Consider the following 21,665-nt stretch of genomic DNA (forward strand, 5'->3'; position numbering starts at 1 on the left):
GCAGCATGTGTACAGAGCATGGAGCAGCAGCGTGTGTACAGAGCATGGAGCAGCAGTGTGTGTATAGAGCATGGAGCAGCAGCGTGTGTACAGAGCATAGAGCAGCAGTGTGTGTAGAGCATGGAGCAGCAGTGTGTGTACAGAGCATGAAGCAGCAGTGTGTGTACAGAGCATGGAGCAGAAGCGTGTGTACAGAGCATGGAGCAGCAGTGTGTGTATAGAGCAGGGATGTCAAACCGGTCCTACGAGGGCCGAGGTCCTCACACATTTTTGACACATCTCAAATGAATTGATGGGTCTGAATCAGGAAAGGTGTGGTCCATCACATCAGGTAGAACACATTCCTCTCAGTCAGCGTGTGTACAGAGCATGGAGCAGCAGTGTGTGTATAGAGCATGGAGCAGCAGCGTGTGTACAGAGCATGGAGCAGCAGCGTGTGTACAGAGCATGGAGCAGCAGCGTGTGTACAGAGCATGGAGCAGCAGCGTGTGTACAGAGCATGGAGCAGCAGTGTACAGAGCATGGAGCAGCAGCGTGTGTACAGAGCATGGAGCAGCAGCGTGTGTACAAAGCATGGAGCAGCAGTGTGTGTACAGAGCATGGAGCAGCAGTGTGTGTACAGAGCATGGAGCAGCAGTGTGTGTATAGAGCATGGAGCAGCAGCGTGTGTATAGAGCATGGAGCAGCAGTGTGTGTATAGAGCATGGAGCAGCAGCGAGTGTACAGAGCATGGAGCAGCAGCGTGTGTACAGAGCATGGAGAAGCAGTGTGTGTACAGAGCATGGAGCAGAAGCGTGTGTACAGAGCATGGAGCAGCAGTGTGTGTATAGAGCATGGAGCAGCAGCGTGTGTACAGAGCATGGAGCAGCAGTGTGTGTACAGAGCATGGAGCAGCAGCGTGTGTACAGAGCATGGAGCAGCAGCGTGTGTACAGAGCATGGAGCAGCTCTGGGAAACTTAACAGTCAGGTATGAGCACAGCCCTGTGCCCTGCTGTGTAGATGCTTCACTTTCCCCTTCATTAGCAAAGACGGCTGTCCTCATTATTATCTGTATCCAAACTGCTCCTGATCTATCCCGTTATTGATCGGGAGCAGATCGGACATTTAGGAAATAATTGTCAGATCCTGTCAGCCGGACGGGAAATTTTATTGTGTACCCAGCATGATGTCCTACCATATTATTATATTGTATTGCACGTGGCTGAGGGAGACCTTTCAGGAATCCCCCCCCCCTTGAAAATCCTAGGTTTGCCCCTGCAGTTTGTACAGCGCCACAGAATTTGTTGGCGCTTTATAAATCAAAAATATAATAATAATTGTATAGTTTTTTTTTGGGGGGGGGGGGATATTATTATTGATTATTATTATTATTATTGATTTATAAACCGCCAACATATTCCATGGTGCTGTACAAAGTAAGAAACAAAAACATGGGGTACAAACTAATACAGACAATGGTATACACCAATATACAAAATACAGAGTTGGTACAAAACACAGAACTGGTAATAACAGTGAAAAAATTATTATGAATAAATGTGTAACAAATTCCAAAACACAAAAGGGTGAGAGAGCCCTGCCTTGCGAGCTTTCAATCTAAAGAGATACCTTTATTGCTTTGGATGCCTTCATTGCAGTGCTAGCTCAAACATGGAACCAGAGTTCCCCCTTAGCTCCATCCTCCCTCCCCCTGTAGGTGTGTCACACTACCAGTAATATAAGTACAGTGTGTGACTGTCAATGACTACTACTATTCAATGCCATGCTTCGTGTCACCTCTCTGACTCCTCCTCACAGCGACCAGCCATAGCTTCAGCGAGCCCTCCTGCCTAAAGACTTCCATCCAGGTGCCATTTACACTTCTCTTTATCTCATGCTTTGTGATAGGGGGCAGACAGCTTGTAGTACTTATGGAATGAGTGACAATGTAACTATTGTGTGACTGACAGCTGCCAATGACAATACTTCATCCTAACTGCAAGATAATGGGACAAGGAGTTCAACTATTTAATTTAAAAATAGACCATGACAGTGATCCATACAAGGGCACCTGCGCTGGCTGTGGTGGTGATTGGGGCAGTGACAGCGTGGGGGCCAGCAGAGGGCGCTCCTCTGAGAGCTCTGGGCTGGCTGATGCAATAGCCTGTGTGTGTTATGCTAGGGGGGGGAAACCATGCTGAATGCAGCCAGGCGCTGGGCGGGAAACGTCAGGCTCCAGCTGTGTGCTAATTCCAAATTCAATACAAAACATGCTGAGGCTTGTAGTACCTCTGTTTCCTAGCGAACCACGCGCGCCACAGCCCTAATAAACCCCAATTAGCAATAATCCAGACTAAGTGTCTACAACAAAATGGCGCCTGTGCCAGGGACATGCATACTTGCATAGAGCAGGGAGTGTTTCATCAGACAGCTGCCCACGTGTTATTTGCCTGAAGAATTATTATTCAGCGGGCTGTAATCTGGCGGGACGTTGATTGATAGGAAGAGGTAATTTACATTTGTAGTGATGAATGATGATGCTGGTTTGAAGGGATAGTGGTGATGTATTGGCAGCTGTCAGTAGTAATTGATTGGCACAAGGGTGGTAACTATGGATGCCCATGTGCTGCCAGGCTTTGTGATTCAGAGGTGGGTGTGATGGTCCTGTAGGTTGGATCTGGTGGGGTGCTGGCAGAGATAGTAGCCCTGGACCCCTGCCTATGCTGGGCAATGTGGCACTGACGTGGCAGCTGTGGTGTCAGGTATCAAAGCAGGTCTGACAGCACATGGCTGCTTCCCTGTCTGTGTCACACAGCAGCACTGAGGCTCGTCAGTCCTCACAGGGCGCTGCATTCAGAATAGCGTAATACCTCATACGGTTCACATTATATTCATCTCATATCCAGTGGCGTAGCACTAGGGGTTGCAGAGGTAGCGACTGCATTGGGGCCCTTGGGTCAGAGGGGGCCCGAGGGGCCCTCCCTCAAGCACAATATTGGCTCTGTGCTGGTAATAATCACTTCTATAGATGCTTTAAATAGTAGTAATCATTAATAAACTGTTTCCCATCCCATTCTTGCACCTCTGACACTGGAAATCTTTGGCAAGTTTTGGTGTACCTGAAAGTATCAAGTCAAGTGAAAAGAAAACTCCTCACCTAGTCAGTGAGGAGACCTTGGGCAAGACTCAACACTGCTGCTGTCACCTAAAGAGTGTACCCTAGTGTCTGCAGCACTGACGCTTTGAGTCCGCCAGGAGAAAATCGCGATCTAAATGTTCTGTGTCTTGTCTTGAAGGGTCCTTTCCCGATAGCTAATGTGTGCACAAACCCAATTTTGTGCACGCGTTTTGACGATGGGAAGTTGCGCTTCAGCACGTATCAGCCGTGCTAGTTGTAATTCACCAGACGGATGTGCGTTGTGCAATTAAATGTTGCCGGAGGCATTACAACGTAACGCTCTGGAACGCTTTAAATAATGTGAACGGTAACATGAAACTCAGTAGACTTTCATGTTACTTTGCTTGTTGCATCGTGTGTGCGGTCCGTCAGAGAGGACAGCGCAGCACCTAGTGGTAAAGGAGCCGAAGAAAATGTGGTGGAATCAATTGGCATATCGAATGTGAGGCATCTATGCCATGCGAGCAATGCTGTACCACACTGTAATGTGCTCAGTGTTCTCCCCAGGCTCTTTTAGCCGAGTGCTCCACTCGGCTAGTTTTGGTGAGCACCCGGCTGTCATCGGCTCACCTCCTCCTATGCTGTAAGCAGAGCGGCACACAGAAGCACCTGCTCTGCATTCTCTCATCTCGCCCCACCCGGCTACTTTTTCATGCCACCCAGCTGGAAGAAAATTCTGGGGAGAACACTGGTGCTGATGTGAACGTACCATCACCATATAATTGTGTTGTGTTAGCGATACAATTTATATTATCCAATGCATTGCCCCAGTGTGAACATAGCCTCCTGTGCAGACATCCGTTTTGGTCAACTGAAAAAATAGATTTTCATAATTTTTGCCATCTGGCAGCTAATGACCATTTTTGCACACTTGACACAGTCAAGTTGTGTTTACTGTTCTGTAAAGAGGGGAGGAGAACTGAGGAAGGTTTCCCACTGCAGATGAGGAAAAAATGCATGTTATGGGTGAATGATACTTGCCTGATATTAGACGCCAGCAGTAGGTGAGGGATTTATGTACAAACACATGAGACTGTCAGCCAAAATGATCACAAGCAATCATAACAGTAGTCAAAAGTGTAATGTCTGTACAAGGTTATAGTTATTTCGATAGAAACCGGTCCTAACAAGTTGTGAGACGCGTACGGAAGTGATATTTCAGCTGTCCTTTACACAATCTGCTACTCTTTTTGAGTAATACAGAAGAGACTTGACTGTAGAAACTTGACTATAATACACTCTACTGTAATAGAGAAGTAGGTGACAATGTTTTATTTGTTACAAAGATAGTTCATGAGCGTTGACTGTTCTGATCTCTTCATATTCAGTACAGAAACTTTCAGAACCTACTTTACTGGGTCTTTTGTGCGCATTTTAGGGACTTTTTTCTCTGGCAAGTACATAATGTTATAATACTATAATACACTTCTTCCACCATCTTCTGTGTGGTTGTTTATGCTTTTAGGTTCATACTTGTTATTGGTATACTGTACTGTATACCAATAACTGTCCCTTTCAAACCTAACAGCAGTAAAAATCTTAAAATAGCATCTCTTGTACACATTGGGCTGCCGCAAAATATACTGAAAAAAGTAATTGCTACTTTTACTGATTTTTTTTGCTTACTGCTAGGATGATCTGACACGAGCGAAATTAAGTTTAGCATGAGGAGTAACAAACTGATGGGTTGAAGTGGCCCTGAACTCAGAACTTCCTCTCTGCTCTAAAAGATATGCAACAGCATAATAACCCTTAAACAAAAACATTTATTTGTTATAATATTTGTTTGTTTATAGAATAAACATTTTGTTACAGCTGATACGAATCCTCCAATAAATCTGCAGTGTCTCCTTCCTGCTTTCATGGAAGCAGATACAGGGTTAACATCCTGTGTTTACAAATTAGCAGCTCTGCCATGGCAGAGGAGATTCCTGAGCTGACACGGCTGAGAGATCAAGTTATATTTGTGATTAGTCACAGATGACTGGGAATTAGACAGGCTAAACTCTCTAAATACATACAGGGTGCATTTCTCTAGGTTTTCCTTCTGTCCTGTGCAAGAGTTCAGATCCACTTTAACTATCTGACCTTGGTGGCCACCTTGTGCTGCAGCGCTCCACCCACTTCAACATCCTCCCGATACTTATGCTACATACACACTTGAAAGATATCAGACCAATTTTACCCCCTTCCATGTAGTATGTGAGCCATACTCTACACCAGGGGCCCGGAACCTTTTTGACTGAGAGAGCCATAAATGCCACATATTTTAAAATGTAATTCCGTGATTAAGATGTGGAATGCATTGCCACAGGAAGTCGTTATGGCAAACTCTATACCTGCATTTATAAAGGGGGCTTAGATGCTTTCCTTGCGTTGAAAGACATCCATGGCTACAATTACTAGGTAATGTCTAATGATGTTGATCCAGGGATTTTATCTGATTGCCATCTGGAGTCGGGAAGGAATTTTTCCTTTTTGGGGCTAATTGGACCATGCCTTGTAGGGGTTTTTTCGCCTTCCTCTGGATCAACGGGGATATGTGAGGGAGCAGGCTGGTGTTGTACTTTATACTGATTGAACTCGATGGACGTATGTCTTTTTTCAACCAAAATAACTATGTAACTATGTAACTATGTGAGAGCCATATAATATGTTTAAAACTGGGACTCGTCTTCAGCTTCTCTTGGGTTTCAGCAGCAATTTCCTAGAGAGCCAGAGTGGAGAAATACCAACTAACAGCTTGTACAATTAGCTAGCTAATTTGGGGGTTGATTCACTTTGTAGGACGAGCTTCCCGCACCTTGGACCAATAAGCTGCCTATCAACTGACAGGCAGCCTATTGGCTTAATCAAAGTGCAGGGATCTTGTCCTACAAAGTCACTTGACCTGACAGGGTCCAGAGTGGGACAATTGGAGCAGCTGTTTGTTTTGGGGTAGTGCGAGTAAGTTAGTCGTGCATGCAACAGCAGTAGCGTGCACTACTTTGAAAATGTTACATGTGCTGCCACACTAAGATGCGCTGCTTGAGCAGTGTAGCTTAGTGAATCAACCCCTACTGATTTGTATGTGAGCCAGATGTAGCCATCAAAAGAGCCACATCTGGCTCCTGAGCCATAGGTTCCCTTCCCCTGCTCTACACAGTATATTCTATTGAGCTGAACTCCTCATCAGAGAAAAATCTTTGCAAGTGTGTACACACCATAACTCCTAGCTGTGAAGAAGGAAGTGTCAGGAGGATGGAGTAGGGTGCGGAGTGCTGCAGCCAAGGGCGGCAACCAAGGTAGGTTTACCCCTCAGCCGGGACTAATCCTCTGTTTCCACTACAGGCTTGTGTTTTTAAGTGCTAAAATTTGCATGCAGAATTTCATGTTATGCTTATGCATTCCGCCACAGTGGAAATGGGGCATAAGTGCTTGACAACTCCAGCCCTCAATTCAACAATTTGGGCGAAGCATGTCGATCGGACATGCTGCAAGATGTTGGGTCTTCATGGTCGATCAGGTGGCGGTATTGGGACGCTCGATTAACACTGTGAAACCCCTGGCACTGCTCCCCCCCCCCCCCCCCACCCAATGTCAAATGTGCCCCCTGGTGCACTATACTTGTCCGTGTCTGTCGTCATCTCCAGGCTTCCTCCTCCATCCATATACGCGCACCATGTGGTTGCCGCATACACGAGGGCGCGTATGTGACGTCACACATGCACGTGTGTGGACGGAGCCAGTGGCGCATAGGTAAAGTATAAGTAAGTATTGCTGCCATTCTAATAAAAGAGCAATTATAATATTACCGGTGGTGCCGAATGATCTTTGTTACCGTAGCGGTTATCCCTGGAGGCACAGGGGCTGGGGTACTGGCACGCCAACGGATCCAGTGGGTGCTCCTCCACACTTCGTGTTACAGGTAAAGTATAGTGTACCGGGCACTGGAGGGGACATATTTTATGTTGGGGGGACAGTGTCAGAGCAGTGGATGTGCGAAGCAGGCGCCCTTATAACAGTAATGTAATGCTGCGCGGGGTGCGTAAGGGAAATTCGTGGGCTCCAGCGGTTGCCGGACCCTGAATTATATCTCCCTCCGAGTTGCGACAACTCGGAGGGGGAATAGTATTTAACTCTTGAGGAGTTTAGTGGGAGCAGAAAGAGCAGTCATTCGGCTCTCTCAACGCCTAACTCGCTGATGGCGTTACAATACTTAAGCCGGATGTGACGTCACAAGGCCAATTCCTGATTGATTTCAGCATGAAGTTGATTGTTAATCTGCCTGCAGTGTATGGGCAGCCGAAAGATCTCTCTAATCAGATTAGAGAGAGATTTGTGTCTTGGTCGAATCTGTCCATCATTGCTAGATGTATGGCCACCTTTAAGAGACACTGAAGCGAGAAAAAAAATATGATATAGTGAATTGGTTGTGTACTATGAATAATTACTAGAAGATTAGCAGCAAAGAAAATATTCTCATATTTTAATTTTCAGGTATATAGTGTTTTTTCTAACATTGCATCATTTTTTAATATGTGCAGATTACACAACACTCAGCATTCAAAATTATTCATTCAGAGCAGTCTGTGAACTAATGACCTCTCCTCTGGCAGAGAAAAAGTAAATAGTTCAGGAACAGTTGAGATAATAAAAGTCAGAAAACAGCCCTCTCCACGACTTTGAAAGTCGTAGAGTTTAATGGCTTTTTTGCATAGAGATAACAACTGGAGTTTCTTAACTCTTCCTGTACTGGAAACAATTAGACTGATGTATCTGATCTTAATGTTTTATTTCTTAGCTGTACTACACATACAAATCATAATATCATATTTTTTTTTCGCTTCAGTGTCTCTTTAAGTGTTTTTTTTTTTTTTTTTTCTCCTTCCAATTTTTGCATGCATGCATTACAAATGACAATTAGGTACTGTGCATTTTAACACTTGTGCTGCCCTGAGACTCCAAATCCATTTAGATGCCCTGCACACTCATTGCAACAGATTCCATGTCAACTTAGCTGAAAGCCTGGTATATACTTTCAATTATGATTGGCTAATCACTTACCAATTGTACCACTTCCATGTAGTATTAGGATTTATCTACACAATCTGCTCAGTATTCAACATCTGCTGATCCTCATACTACATGGAAGTGTTAAAATTGGTCAGTGATTGGCCAATTGTAATTGGAAGTGTGCACCATGCTGTAATTGAAAACCGATGCAACCCATTTAGTCACGCATGGGTGACATGTGGCATCCCGGAAACAGCCACTTTCCTCAGCTGTATATTAGTGATGTCTTGGAGAACTCACTGATAAGCATGTGATTTATTTGATCAGCTGATAGATTTACAAAGCTCTGATTTGCTGAGATCACATGATCCTGACGAGAAAAATCAGAGACTTACGTAGCTATCACCTGACCAAACTGATCACTTTTCCATAAGTTCTAGACATGACCATCATTACAATATATGTACACTGCCTATGGGTAGCAACAACGTTACGCATAGAAACGGATGCAATGAGAGTCTATAGATGCGTATCAAAAATGCGTACTATTGCGTTTTTAGCATACGTTTCCCTCTGCGTTTCCCATGATTATGTTCTGTTTTCTGTGTGACGTGTGTGAAAAACGCAATAGAAAACTCATTTGAACACATAGAAAACGCATGCGTTTTTACCTTGCGTTTCTTTAAATTTATACGCATTCTGCAAACGCTGACAGTCTGAACAGGGCCTTAGGGTCTACGGCTAAAAAGTATCAGAGGCAGAGGATCATCAGGACAACCAGGCAACTGGTATTGCTTAAAATGAAAAATATGGCAGCCTCCATATGCTTTTCACTTTAGTTGTCTTTTTAAAATTAATAATCATCATGTTGTGTGTCAGTTCGGGTACCCTTTAATCGTGTGATAATTATGGCAGTCGCAGCTAGAACGTCAAGCTGCTTGGCCTTCTCTTTGTGTTCTTAGTGAAGGCTCCTTGCGTAGTTAGACATGATCAGTGTTAATGGATTTGTTTTGGAACATTGGTTTGGCGTAGATTAGCATCTGTACACTTCTCGCAAGGTAAATACGATGTGCGTAGGCCAGTGAGGAGGTAAGAACAGGTTATAGTGTGGTGACCTTTCTGGAAGGTGGAATGTAGATTGTAGCCTTCATGAAAGCCGTACTGTGATCAGACTATGTATGGGCTGGGTCACATTGGGGCGATTCTTCAGCGCTTTGCTGATCGCTGTTTTTTTTGCTGATAGCTTCTTTTTAAATGATTGTTCAGTGTTAAAGGACCACTGTTGCAAAAATCTTAAAATTTTAGAATGTGTAAACCTATACAGATAAGTACTGTATGTTTCTTCCAGAGTAAAATGAACCATAAATTACTTTCCTCCTATGTGGCTGTCACTTACAGTAAGTAGTAGAAATCTGACAGAACCTGCAGGTTTTGGACAAGACCATCTCCTCATGAGGGATTCTCAGGGTTTTCTTAATTTTCAAAAGCATTTAGGGCTCGTTTCCACTATTGCGGTGCGGAATCGCCTGTATTCCACCGCTGATGAAATCGCATGCGGATGTGATTCCCCATGTGTTTTTTGACGCAAATTCGCATAGGTGAGGGTATATGCGATTTTAACCATGTCACTGCCTGTGTGAATTTACATTGGTACCTATGCGAATTCGCGGCAAAAAACGCATGGGGAAAACGCATGCGATTTCCCTATTAAATACATTGCATGCGATTCGCATGCATTCCACTCGCAGGCGAATTCTGCGGCTCTTTTGTGCGTTTTTTTTTCACCGCTGAAAAAAAACGCACCTCAACGCTGCAGTGGAAACAGGCCCATCCACTTGCATTACATGTGCGAATCCGCATGCGTTGGACGCATGCGGATTCGCGATAGTGGAAACGAGCCCTTAGTGAATGGCAGTTATGCTGTCCAACTGCTAAAAAAAAAAAGTGTGCAGGAAGGCTGGCTAGCTAGCATCTTTGTATAAATCTTTTTCAGGGAGTATCTTTATAAAGAATAAAGGCCATGCTGAGAATCCCCCTATGAAGAGATCGACTAGTCCAAAACCTGTCAGATTTCTACTAACTAATGTGACAGCAACATAAGAAAAAAAGTAATGTATGACTTCGCTTACTCTGTGAGAAACATGCTTCTTATTTGTCTGTGTTTACATGTATTTTAAGATTTTCGCTACAGTGGTCCTTTAAAGTGTAGCTTTAAAGGCTCATACACATGCTTGGCTTAAAGAGGAACTCCAGTGAAAATTATGTAATAAAAAATGCTTCATTTTTACAATAATTATGTATAAATTATATAGTCAGTGTTTGCCCATTGTAAAATCTTTTACTGCTACAAGGTCCCTGATTTACATTCTGACATTTATCACATGGTGACATTTTTACTGCTGGCAGGTGATGTAGCTGCTGCTTGCTTTTTTTTTTTGGCAGTTGGAAACAGCTGTAAACAGCTATTTCCCACAATGCAACAAGGTTCACAGACAGGAAACTGCCATAGTCCTCAGTTTCCTGCGACCATACAGAGCTCCCTGATGATCCGTTTGTGAAAAGGTAAAGATTTCTCATGGGAAAGGGGGTATCAGCTACTGATTGGGATGAAGTTCAATTCTTGGTCACGGTTTCGCTTTAAGTCCGCTGAGGCTAGTGATAACGACCCCCACAGGCAATTATCAATCGTATGTAAGCGCAATGCGCTCGATGGATCAACTTGCCCACCACAACGGCCAATCGCATCGTCTATACCGCTTCCCTACCTGCCGTATGGCATCATGCACCCACTGCTCTGTCGTCACTCTTCTCCTCCTGCCCCGCCCCGCATAGCAAAAGAACATCAGCCCGGCCCAGCGATGTCACCCTAGGTCCTGTTCTCTAACGGGCGACATCTATCAAAGCTGTGTACGCACCTTAACTTGAAAAAGATCGTAGCATTTTGTTTTTCTTCAGGAAAGTAAATTCTATACATCTGATTATTTAGCCAGCTGAATCCTACACGTTTGCTTGCTCTGCTGACTGCTTGTGCTGCAGTGTGTGCTGTGGAGATGGAAAGATGGGAGTGGTTACTCATGCTGACGTGTGTACATCCTCAGAACAACTACGGATGTGCAGACTCTCTCTCCTCTCCTGTGTAGTGAAGGTGTCATTTATGTAAACGGAGAGAATGTGGGTGTGCCGAATAATATGTAAAGTCTTACCTTGTGTTTTGATGACTCACACAGGAAGGCAATGATTCTGGGAAATATTTTAGCGCCAAGCAGCACACGCCTGCAATATTTTAAGTTTTACTACAAAACTATAGCGGCTGCAGAGTGAAATTGAAATGTATAAAGGTGTTTTAAAAGATACCTGAGGTGAACTAAATGACTGCAAATTTACTTACCTGGTGCTTCCTCCAGCCCCTAGAAGCCTATGTCCCTCGCTGCTGCCCTGCTGTCAGCCACTCTTCTGGAGTGTCCTATGTAGCGGGCTTCTGCACGTGCACAGAAATCGGCCGCAGGTCAGCGGGCACTATGGAGGGGACCCCAGAAGAGAGTCTTGCAGCAGAACTGTGGTGAGGGAGATATGGGCTTCTAGGGGTTGGAGGAAGCACCAGGTAAGTAAATCTCCAGTCATTTAGTTCGCCTTATGTATCCTTTAAAGAGAACCTGTGGTGGGTATGTCAAATCTTAAAGAGACACTGAAGTCTCTTAAAAATCCTTCTTTTTTTTTTAAATCCCAAAATATTGTTTAACATATTAGCCATAACTAAACCATCGCATCCTCGCCGTTGTTCACTATCTAAATCCACCCAAACTCGCCCTCCCTCTCCCCTGCAAAATCCACGACTTTCTTGGTCGTGGATTTTGCTGCCCTCTACTCTTTCGTGTGAGGCAGAGCTATGAGCCGCAGCTCTGCCTCTACACGCGTCTGTCAGCGGCGGATCTCCGCCTCTCCCCCGCCCCTCTCAGTGAAGGAAGACTGAGAGGGGCAGAGGAGAGGCAGTGATCCAGGCTGAGAGGCAGAGCTGCGGCTCATAGCTCTGCCTCTCACAGAAACACTGCCGGATTGCCCCCCGGGGAGTTTGGGGGGATTTAGATAGTGTACAGCGGTGTGGATGCGGTGGTTTAGTTAGAGCTAATATGTTTAAACAATATTTTGGGATTTAAAAAAAAAAAAAAGGATTTTTAAGAGACTTCAGAGTATTGTACTGTTAGCCATCAGAAAAAGCAATATGTTTTGAATAAGGATGATGCCATTTATTGGCTAACTTAAAGGACACCTGTAAGGTCTTAGAAAAAAAAAAGTTTAACTTACCTGCGGCTTCTACCGGCCCCCTGCAGATGTCCCAGGCCCACGGTGGGACAAAAGATCCTCTGGCCCCTGCCGCGGCTTACTTTCGTTTTCTCAGTCGGTGGACCACTACGCCTGCGCGGCCCTGTTACACTGCTGTTTGTGAACTGTGAGGGGTGTGGCTTTATCAGTCATGCTAATCTGGCTCCCATTACTTCAGTTTTCACACTACTTGTAAAGGGAGTGGATTAATATCCCTCACTGTGTCTTGAAGTTAGTTCCAGCTACTAATCCAAACTGTGATGCTAAAGATGAGGTATAAGAACCAGTATTTTTGCATTCTTTGTCAGTGGCCTGTGCTGTGGGGATGTTCAAGGTATGGCTGAAAGCAGAGATTGCGTGGCTTCTCTTTACAAAGTGGTCAGAAGGGCAGGGTGTGTTGCCTATGGCAACCTGTCTTCGATTTCAAGAATTTCTTTAAAAGTTTGTTATAGGCACAGAAATACAAACATCATATACATTGTCGTATACCTCCACTCCAGCCCCCAACCAATAAGCAAACATCCAAGGGAGTCTTCGTTCCCATTGACCATTTTCTTTTCCCCTTTGGCCCATATTTTGTCATACTTTCCCCGAAATCGCAGTGGTGGTGACTGCAGCATTTTTTTGAAGTGTTTGCGCATCAATACCGAGTAAAGAATTGTTGCAAAATCTCTGTACAAAGTGAATTTGCAGTGCTTTTACTACCAACCCCATGGACATAGCAAATCACTATGGAAAATGCAATCGCTGCATAAATCGCTTGCATTAAATTCAACATCACTTCAAAAATACTGGAAACTTATCTGAGAAAATCGGTAAAAAATACCTACCAAGAGCACTCAGTAGAAAGCAATTTGTGCTTTCCTGTGGGTTCCATTCCTCAGGGGACAGAGGGAATGTCATGGTGGCCACTAGGCCTGAAAGATTTCAGGAAAAATGAATTGATCGATTTTTGTATCTGAAATCACAATTTCGATTCACAATATTTTTTTCAAATCAAGCTTTGTTTCTCTTTGTGCCCCTTCTGTGTCTCCCTTTGTGCCCCCTCTGTGTCTCTTTTTGTGCCCCCTCTGTCCCCCAAACTGCATCAGTGCTGGACATACCTTCCAGCATGAGTCCAGTGATGCCCATCTATCCACTTCGCCTCCTGCAGGCTCTAATGCATGGCATACTTCCTGTATGTCACGTGACATACAAGAACCAGGAAGTATCAGTGCACAAGAGCCAGCAGACTGCTATAAAGGACGGACCGCGTTGGACTTGTGCTGATAGGTATGTCCAGCACTGCCGATGCTTTGGGCCGCACGTGCCGGGACTTGGGGGAAGTTTGAAGCCGGTTCTTCAAACTCCCCCCCCCCCCCCCCCCCCATGTGGAAGTTACGTCATAACAGAAATCGCCGCTTTGACTACTCTGAAATTATGATCTTGGTGATTGTGATTTCGGTTTACATTCAATTTATCGTTCAGGCCTAGGTGACAAACTTGAAAAAAAATGACCTTTGGCAGATGTGCCCTCTGGATGTGGGGGTCACCACGTGGGCTGGAGAAAGAGGGGCAGTTGTGGATTAAGGGGAGGCCCAAGACAAAATGATCAGCACATCTAATGCTGGGTATACACCATGAGATTTTATGGTCGATTTACTGTCAGATCGATTATTTCCAACATGTTCGATTTGCTTTCCGATCGATTTCCGAGTATTTTCCGATCGATTTCCTATTAAAGTTAACAGAAATCGATCAGAAAATGCTCGGAGATCGATCGAAAAGCAAATCCAACATGTTGGAAATAATCGATCTGACAGTAAATCGACCATAAAATCTCATAGTGTGTACCCAGCATAAGGCAATGTTCACAGAAAACTGGTTGACAGCATACACTTCGGACAAGTGACTGAACGTTTTATAGCCGGTGTAGCTGGTCTGCAATCTTCACCCACTCAATGTTCCATCGAGAATTGATTGAGCCTTTCCCCTATTAGTGTTATACTGCTCAGTGCTGTACAAAGCTATGTAGCCTTCAGTCCACCACTGCTCCATCCAGCTGCGCTCCCCATCCACCAACTGCGCAAAGAAACATTACCAATGTGTCCGATTACTGAATCATTTTGGTTAGTTTACTGATCAAAACTGTAGTTTCTTTGATCAGGTATGTTGGTCCATAGATCTCTAGCAGATAAAATATCTGTTTTTTTTAAAGCAGGCTTGTCAGCCATAAAATCCAATTTCATTTACCCACTGTTTATTATGTAGTCTACATGCAGTCAGCATTACAACAAGCATTCCAATATATTTATAAATGTTTCTGCTGTAATAAATCTTATGTTAGTCAGCTTGGCTCTATTTGGTACATTTCCAGGGAAAAGGAAGCATGATATCTCCCCTCCCACATCCCTGCTCCTCACTGCTGAGGGCAGTTCAGTGTGACATGAGGACCGCACCTCACCCCACTGCAGGAGCTGCTGAAATACTATCTCTGCTGTGTTCACATGGGTTTACAAAGCAAGCTAGATATGACAGTGCAGTTTCTAGGAGAATAAAAGAGTAAGGGAGGAAATGGCATCAGGATTGGCTTCAGTCAGATGCAGCAAAGATGGAAAATGCCAGGAACAGTTTTTTCCCTTTTTTACTATATAAAATTAGCTGAAATGTGGACAGTACAATACTATGTTATGTAAGTAGAACAAGTATTTATCTACTTTTATATGTGGTTTTTTTTTTCCTGGGATAGTATGGCTGTCCCTGCTGCTTTACGACCTCTGCAAGAGACTCTCTGTATTGGCTTGTACAGAATGTGGTTTGCTGTTATAACAGTGGGGTGTTGGACCAGCTGGCTATGTGGGGATCATAGATCTATTGAAGTGGTGCAGAGCGGTTTGAGAACATGCCTTGGTCCATTAGATCTGTTGTGTGGGTTTATTCATGTATGCTGGGTCTGTGTTGTTATAGCAAGCATTCCATTAGGATATGTAACTACTATGAGAATGGACGCCAATACTTGGCTGTGCAGTGTGTGTCTACAAATTATTTAATGGCTCCTGTGTTTACAGCTCTGTTTAATTAACAATTGTGACCAAATTGAATCTGAAAGGACCATTAAAATGCAAACACTCTAATTTATCAGTTTCCTTAGAGGAGAGGTAATCCAAGAAAGCACTAGGTCATTAAAGCTTTGTACACATGTCCAGCAAAGCGCATAACCAAGAGATTACACGACTTGTATTTGCCACACACCAACCAATTGAACAGCCAACTCATTTGCATTTTGCGCGTGAAACCGGAATGACGGACTGCGAAATGACTGCATTCAAAACAAATACAAGTCGTTCAAATGACTTGTACAAACGTGGCCAACTGCATGGTATCAGCTCTACAGTCGTGTGCGTTGATCCACCGGTTAGATTGGGCAAATAGTCTGCAATCATTTGGTTGTCTAGTCGTTTGCCACGCTTACACATGCCTAATTGTCGGTCAACAGACCACAATCAGATGACAATCAGGCGGTTTGGTTGAGTGTGTGTATGGACCTTTAGGGCACTGAGCTGTGTGTGTGTGTGTCTTTCTTGAATTCCACCTAGCAGAACTTACTTGGCTTTAAAGATTTGTAAAATCTGTACAGAATTGGAGACCTGTCTTTTCCAAACAGGTTCCTCTTTGTGGTGGTTTTAGTTCTTCAAACCTGACTAGGTACTTGATTTAGTTAGTTAGCTGACTCAGATTTTCCAGCCCTTAGGTTTATGTGGAGGCTATCTGTAGAGCCAGACAAGCAAGAGAAATACAGGTGCTGTCTTTATGGGATCTAGATTATAAAATTATGTTCCCAAAAAGGCAGTCAGTATTTCATAGAGCCCAACAAATAGTTGTTCCATATTTGTAATGCCCAGAAATAGGGGAAAATGTTCACAGCGTAGATGTTTGATGTTTTATGGAATACCTGGAGGTAACTACGTATTGTGGGACGTTATCAACCCTATTTGTTTTGTCAGCAAGAAAATCTTGGGGCTTTCCTTTGTCAAGAACCACCATTGCTAGGTAAACAAAGCTAACTATAGCAGAGACTTGTAAGTTGCAGCATAAAGAACTACCTAGTTTCAGCATAAAGAACCACCTAAAGATCTAGAGCTCATTCCACACCTTTATCGACTTGTGGGGCAGAAAGATGACATCTCTAATGCTGTCACAAGGTCCAATACTAACAGGTTTTTGAAACGCTACCATATCAACATTCTGCCTAGTCAAGATCAGACCTATGGGAGAAAGGTCTTTCAATCCGTGGTCCTGCCCTAAAGTAGTGAGTATGCTTGTCCTTCCTCTCAGTAGGTGATGCCTCAGAAGATGACCGTGAGGAAGCCCAAGATACATACTTGATAACTCCTTTACTGGAAAGCGTTCAGGAACATTGTTGACAACAAGTCCATAATTGGTGGGCTGTGTCCAGTTTAGAAACCAATGGCTAGAAACAAGTGTCAGGGCTTCAGCAAAGAAGTGCTGAGTATTGCTGCAGCTCTCTGGACCACAGTGATTTAATTGGGACTCCATGTTAATATGATCCTAAAAGAGCCTTGACCTTTTCCACCAGGATTTGCCAACAATGCTGTATTTGGGCTGGCTGCCTTAAGCTGGGTGCACACGTTCAATTATGATTGACCAATCGCTGGCAATTTTTGCCACCTCCATATAGTTTGAGGGTCAATAGATATTGAATACTAGGAGCAGATTGTGTAGGTAAGCGCTCGTACTACATGGAAGTGGAAAAATTGGTCAGTGATTGGCCAAGCAAAATTGAAGGTGTGTACCACCCCAAGCCCATGTAAGCCTCCACTCTATCAATTTCATTTATTTCCAGTGACTTGCTTGCCTTGTTGTTTTTATTTTATTTTTAACAGATTTTTCTGTGACTGCCCATCTTTGGTCTTGTACTCAAAGTGGTCAGACCAGTGTAATTGTCCGTTACTTACTTCAGAGATAATGTTGACTATTCATATAAGCCAGTGATCTGCAAACTTTGCTCTCCAGCTGTTAAGGAACTACAAGTCCCACAATGCATTGCAGGAGTCTGAGAGCCACAGTCATGATTCATAAAGGCAAATGCATTGTGGGACTTGTAGTTCTTTAAAGAAGTACTGTAGTGAGAGGTATATGGAGGCTGCCATATTTATTTACTTTTAATCAATACCAGTTGCCTGGCAGCCCTGCTGGTCTATTTCTCTGCAGTAGTATCTGAATAACACCAGAAACAAGCATGCAGCTAGTCTTGTCAGATCTGACTTCAGGCCTCTTTCACACCAAGACGTTGCGTTTTAGGGGACGTTAAGGTCACATAACGTGCCCCTAATGCAACGCATGGTGGTGTTGAAGTTGGACGTCAGATTGAGCCACGTTATGCGGCTCTTTGTGCACCGTTTTCTTTCTATACTGGGAAGTCCGGATCTTTTCAATGATTCGGATGATTCGAATCGGATCATTGAAAAGATCCGGATCTTTAAACAGAATCTTTGAATCATTTTACTAGGGAAGCAGGGGTGCAGCAGAGTGAGAGATGCAGGAGAATGAGGGCACATTGAGGGTGCTAATGGGGAAGGGAGGGATGCAGCAGGAAGATTGTGCTTGTGCACAGAAGCTGCAGTTCCTGTTTTCTTCCAGACATCCACTGTGAACCGAATCGTTCATTGTGGTGATCCGGATGATTCGACTCACAAAAAAGATCTGGATCAAAGATCCGAATCGTTAATAATCACTGCACTGTAGTGTTGTCCAGATCATCAATTAGCCATTTGGGTAGGAACAATAGCAGACTCTCCCCTCCTCCTCTCCTGACATACATTACTGAGCATGTGCAAGCAGTCTAACACAGCCACATAGGAGTATAAATAATATGACAGCAGCCTTAAAGTCTGAAACACCTGATCTGCTGAATGCTTGTTCAGGGGCTATGGCTAATAGTATTAGAGGCAGAGGATCAGCAGGCCTGTCAGGCAACTGGTATTGCTTAAAAGGAAATAAACATGGCAGCCTCCATATACCGCTCTCTTCAGTTCCCCTTTAAGCAATACCAGTTGCCTAGCAGCCCTGCTGATCTATTTGGCTTTAGTAGCTGAATCATACCAGAAACAAGCATGCAGCTAATCTTGTCACATCTGTCAAAATTGTCAAAAATAAAAATAAAAAAAATGATCTGCTGCATGCTTGTTCAGGGGCTATGGCTGAAAGTATTAGAGGCAGAGGATCAGCAGGATAGCCAGGTAACTGGTTTAGCTTAAATGGAAATAAATATGGCAGCCTCCATACACCTCTCTTTACAGTTCTCCTTTAACAGCTGGGGAGCCAAGTTTGCAGATCACCAATATAGGCAGTAAAGCCTAGCATTAGTCCAGATTCATTATATACCATTTCCTGGAAGAGACCCTCTGCATTCCCAGCAGGCAAGGCCCAGCTGATGTAGGTGACAACTAAACAAATAATTTTCTTCTACACAGCAGACCTGTTCTTTAAAAGTGTAGACTATATAATAGCTTTTAAATGACCAGTGTTTATGGATGCTTGTATTTCTTTGCTGACCCCATCTTGTTCCCAGTATTGGAAGCTTGTCACACTTTCACACACTATTTAGCAAGAGCTTCACATTGTGTCACTGTGCACTGTGTTGTCACTAGAATGCATTCCCTTTTTTTAAAGGACATCTGAAGTGATGGATACGGAGACTGACATATTTATTTCCTTTGGGGGCTCGTTTCCACTATAGCGAATCCGCATGCGGGCACTGCATGCGGATTCGCATAGTCAATGTAAGTGGATGGGGCTGTTTCCACTTGTGCGGCGGCGGGAGCGTTTTTCGGTGCGGCAGAAATCTGCATGGCAGAGCCGTCAGATTTCGCGTGCAGGAGGAATGCGGGCGAATCGCCGCTAATGCATTTAATAGGGAAATCGCATGTGGCTTTGTCATGCGGATTTCCCCGCGATTTCGCATGGTTTGCTATGGAGCTTTACTCAGGCAGTGACATGGTTAAATTCGCCTGGCTCCTTGCCATGCGAAATCGCGGGGAAATCCTCATGCGGGAACGCAGCCGCATGCGATTTCTTCTGCGGTGGAATCCAGGCGATTCCGCACCGCAACAGTGGAAACGAGCCCTTAAACAATGCAGTTCACCTGGCTGTCCTTCAGTTCTTCTGTCTCTATCATTTACAACCATAGACCCTGAACAAGCATATGCAGATCAGATGTTTCTGACTAGATTAGCTGCATGCTTGGTTCAGGAATGTGATTCAGACACTAATGCAACCAAAGAGATCAGCAATGTAGCCAGGCAACTGGTATTGTTTAAAACAAAATAAATAGCAGCCAGCCTCCATTTTCCCCTTAGTTCAGGTGTCTTTTAAAGTTAAAGAGAAACCGTAACCAAGAATTGAACTTCATCCCAATCAGTAGCGGATAACCCCGTTCCCATGAGAAATCTATTCCTTTTCTCAAACGGACCATCAGGGGGCTCTGTATGGCTGATTTTGTGGTGAAACCCCACCCACAGTGTGAGGTCAGCACCTCACAGCTCTGAGGTCCTGACATCACATTGTGGGAGCCTTGTTGCATTGTGGGAAATGACAGCTGTTTCCAACTGCCAAAAATGCAAGCATCATCTCCTTCCAGGGACATCACCTGCCAGCAGTAAAAATGTCACCATGTGATAAATGTCAGAATGTAAATCAGGGAGAGGAAAGATTTTACAATGGGCAAACACTGACTAAATCATTTATACATAATTATTGTAAACATTAAGCACTTTTTATTACATTATTTTCACTGGAGTTTCTCTTTAATGTATGATCCAGTTTGACAGGAGGCTTTCTCCAGTTGGTTTTAAACAAAGCCCCAGTGTTCCTGCTGAACAGGTCTAGATCAGTAGCATAAGCCAGGTATTGTGATATTTTTCTAATTCTCTCCAACATCCATTCTAGGCTATAGAACACACAGGATGGGGAGTCACCTTGTCTCAGTCACCTGCAGGGGCGTAGCAATAGGGGGTGCAGCGGTAGCAACCGCATTGGGGCCCTTGGGCCAGAGGGGCCCCGAAGGGCCCTTCCTCAACTACAGTATTAGCTCTCTATTGGTCCTGTGCTGGTAATAATTACTTCTATAGATACTTTGAATAGTGGCAATCATTAACAAACTGCTCCCCATCCCCTTCTTGCACCTCTGACACTGTAGTTGCTATTGGCAGGTTTTGGTGCGCCGTATCAATTGTTATGTATAGAGTACTTGGGGGGGCCCCATGTAAAACTTGCATCGGGGCCCACAGCTCATTAGCTACGCCACTGGTCACCTGATGTTCTTGAAGTAATGGGACAGCTCATTTTACTCTATTTTACATCTGGAATTGTGTAATGCCATTGTGATGGGTCTAGCCTGCTTATGGAAAATGCAGAGTATTCCATGATATCCTAAGAATAATTAACGATTGTGCAAGGATCGTTAAGGTGACAGTTTGGAAAATAAGTAATTTAATGGGCACGCCATGCACCTTGGAAGCATGTATAGTTCAATGGAGGGTGGGAGACAACAGGTTGGTGCAGGAGTATGAGGGTAAGTAAAGGTGACCAATAACGATACAATTTGCCGAACGATTATCAAATGATCAATCAGAAATGATTGTTTCGGACCACTAACAGACAAAAATCTCCTAGCCAAGCTGATCAGATTATAAAAATCAGTCCGATTTGTGGATCAATCCCATCGCTCTGATTGGATTGGTTAGGAAATGTTTGACCATTAGTGGTCCCAAACGATCATTACAGATCGTTTGTATTGTTAATGGCCACCTTAAGAATAAAATGTGCTCCTCGCTGTGTTATCTAGGGATCTGGTAACCAGCGTCTGTAAACATCGTTGGGAGGAAGCTGTATGCACTCAATTTTCAGCCTAGAATGCGACAAGCTTTGTACAAGGCTAATCTCCAGATTCTTCTGTTTAGCCCCTGCATATTCCTGTTTCCTGGTCGATGTAAATTTACATACAGGGTGAATTGCCCATCTCTGCTGGTCACTGGTCTCTGAAGGAGAGGACCTGGTATGACTCTGCTTGCCATAGAGCCTGTGTGTTATACCACAACTGGCAGCCACCTCGGCTGCTGCACGGACCCAATGTATTTACCAATGTGTACCGCAGTATGTCCAACACACACTGCAATACAACCTATCAGCCTC

The 21,665-nt window shown here is 44.1% G+C and overlaps 1 protein-coding gene across 4 annotated transcripts in view; it reads left to right on the forward strand.

Moving 5' to 3' along the window:
- Window positions 1–21,665, forward strand: part of LOC137521707 (sodium-dependent neutral amino acid transporter B(0)AT2-like) — a 139,793-nt gene that overhangs the window by 55,489 nt on the left and 62,639 nt on the right. The window contains exon 1 of one of the 4 annotated variants that reach the window (XM_068241343.1): window positions 1,749–1,848. The exons of 1 other annotated variant lie outside the window; for it this stretch is intronic. The gene's annotated coding sequence lies outside the window, so the exon portion shown is untranslated. Of the gene's footprint in view, window positions 1–1,748; window positions 1,849–2,418; window positions 2,489–10,698; window positions 10,716–21,665 lie in introns of those variants that run through there. 2 more of the 4 variants (XM_068241344.1, XM_068241346.1) reach the window with 2 other exon arrangements.

The sequence above is a fragment of the Hyperolius riggenbachi genome, chromosome 6 (genome assembly GCF_040937935.1).
Source record: "Hyperolius riggenbachi isolate aHypRig1 chromosome 6, aHypRig1.pri, whole genome shotgun sequence".
Lineage (NCBI taxonomy): Eukaryota > Metazoa > Chordata > Amphibia > Anura > Hyperoliidae > Hyperolius > Hyperolius riggenbachi.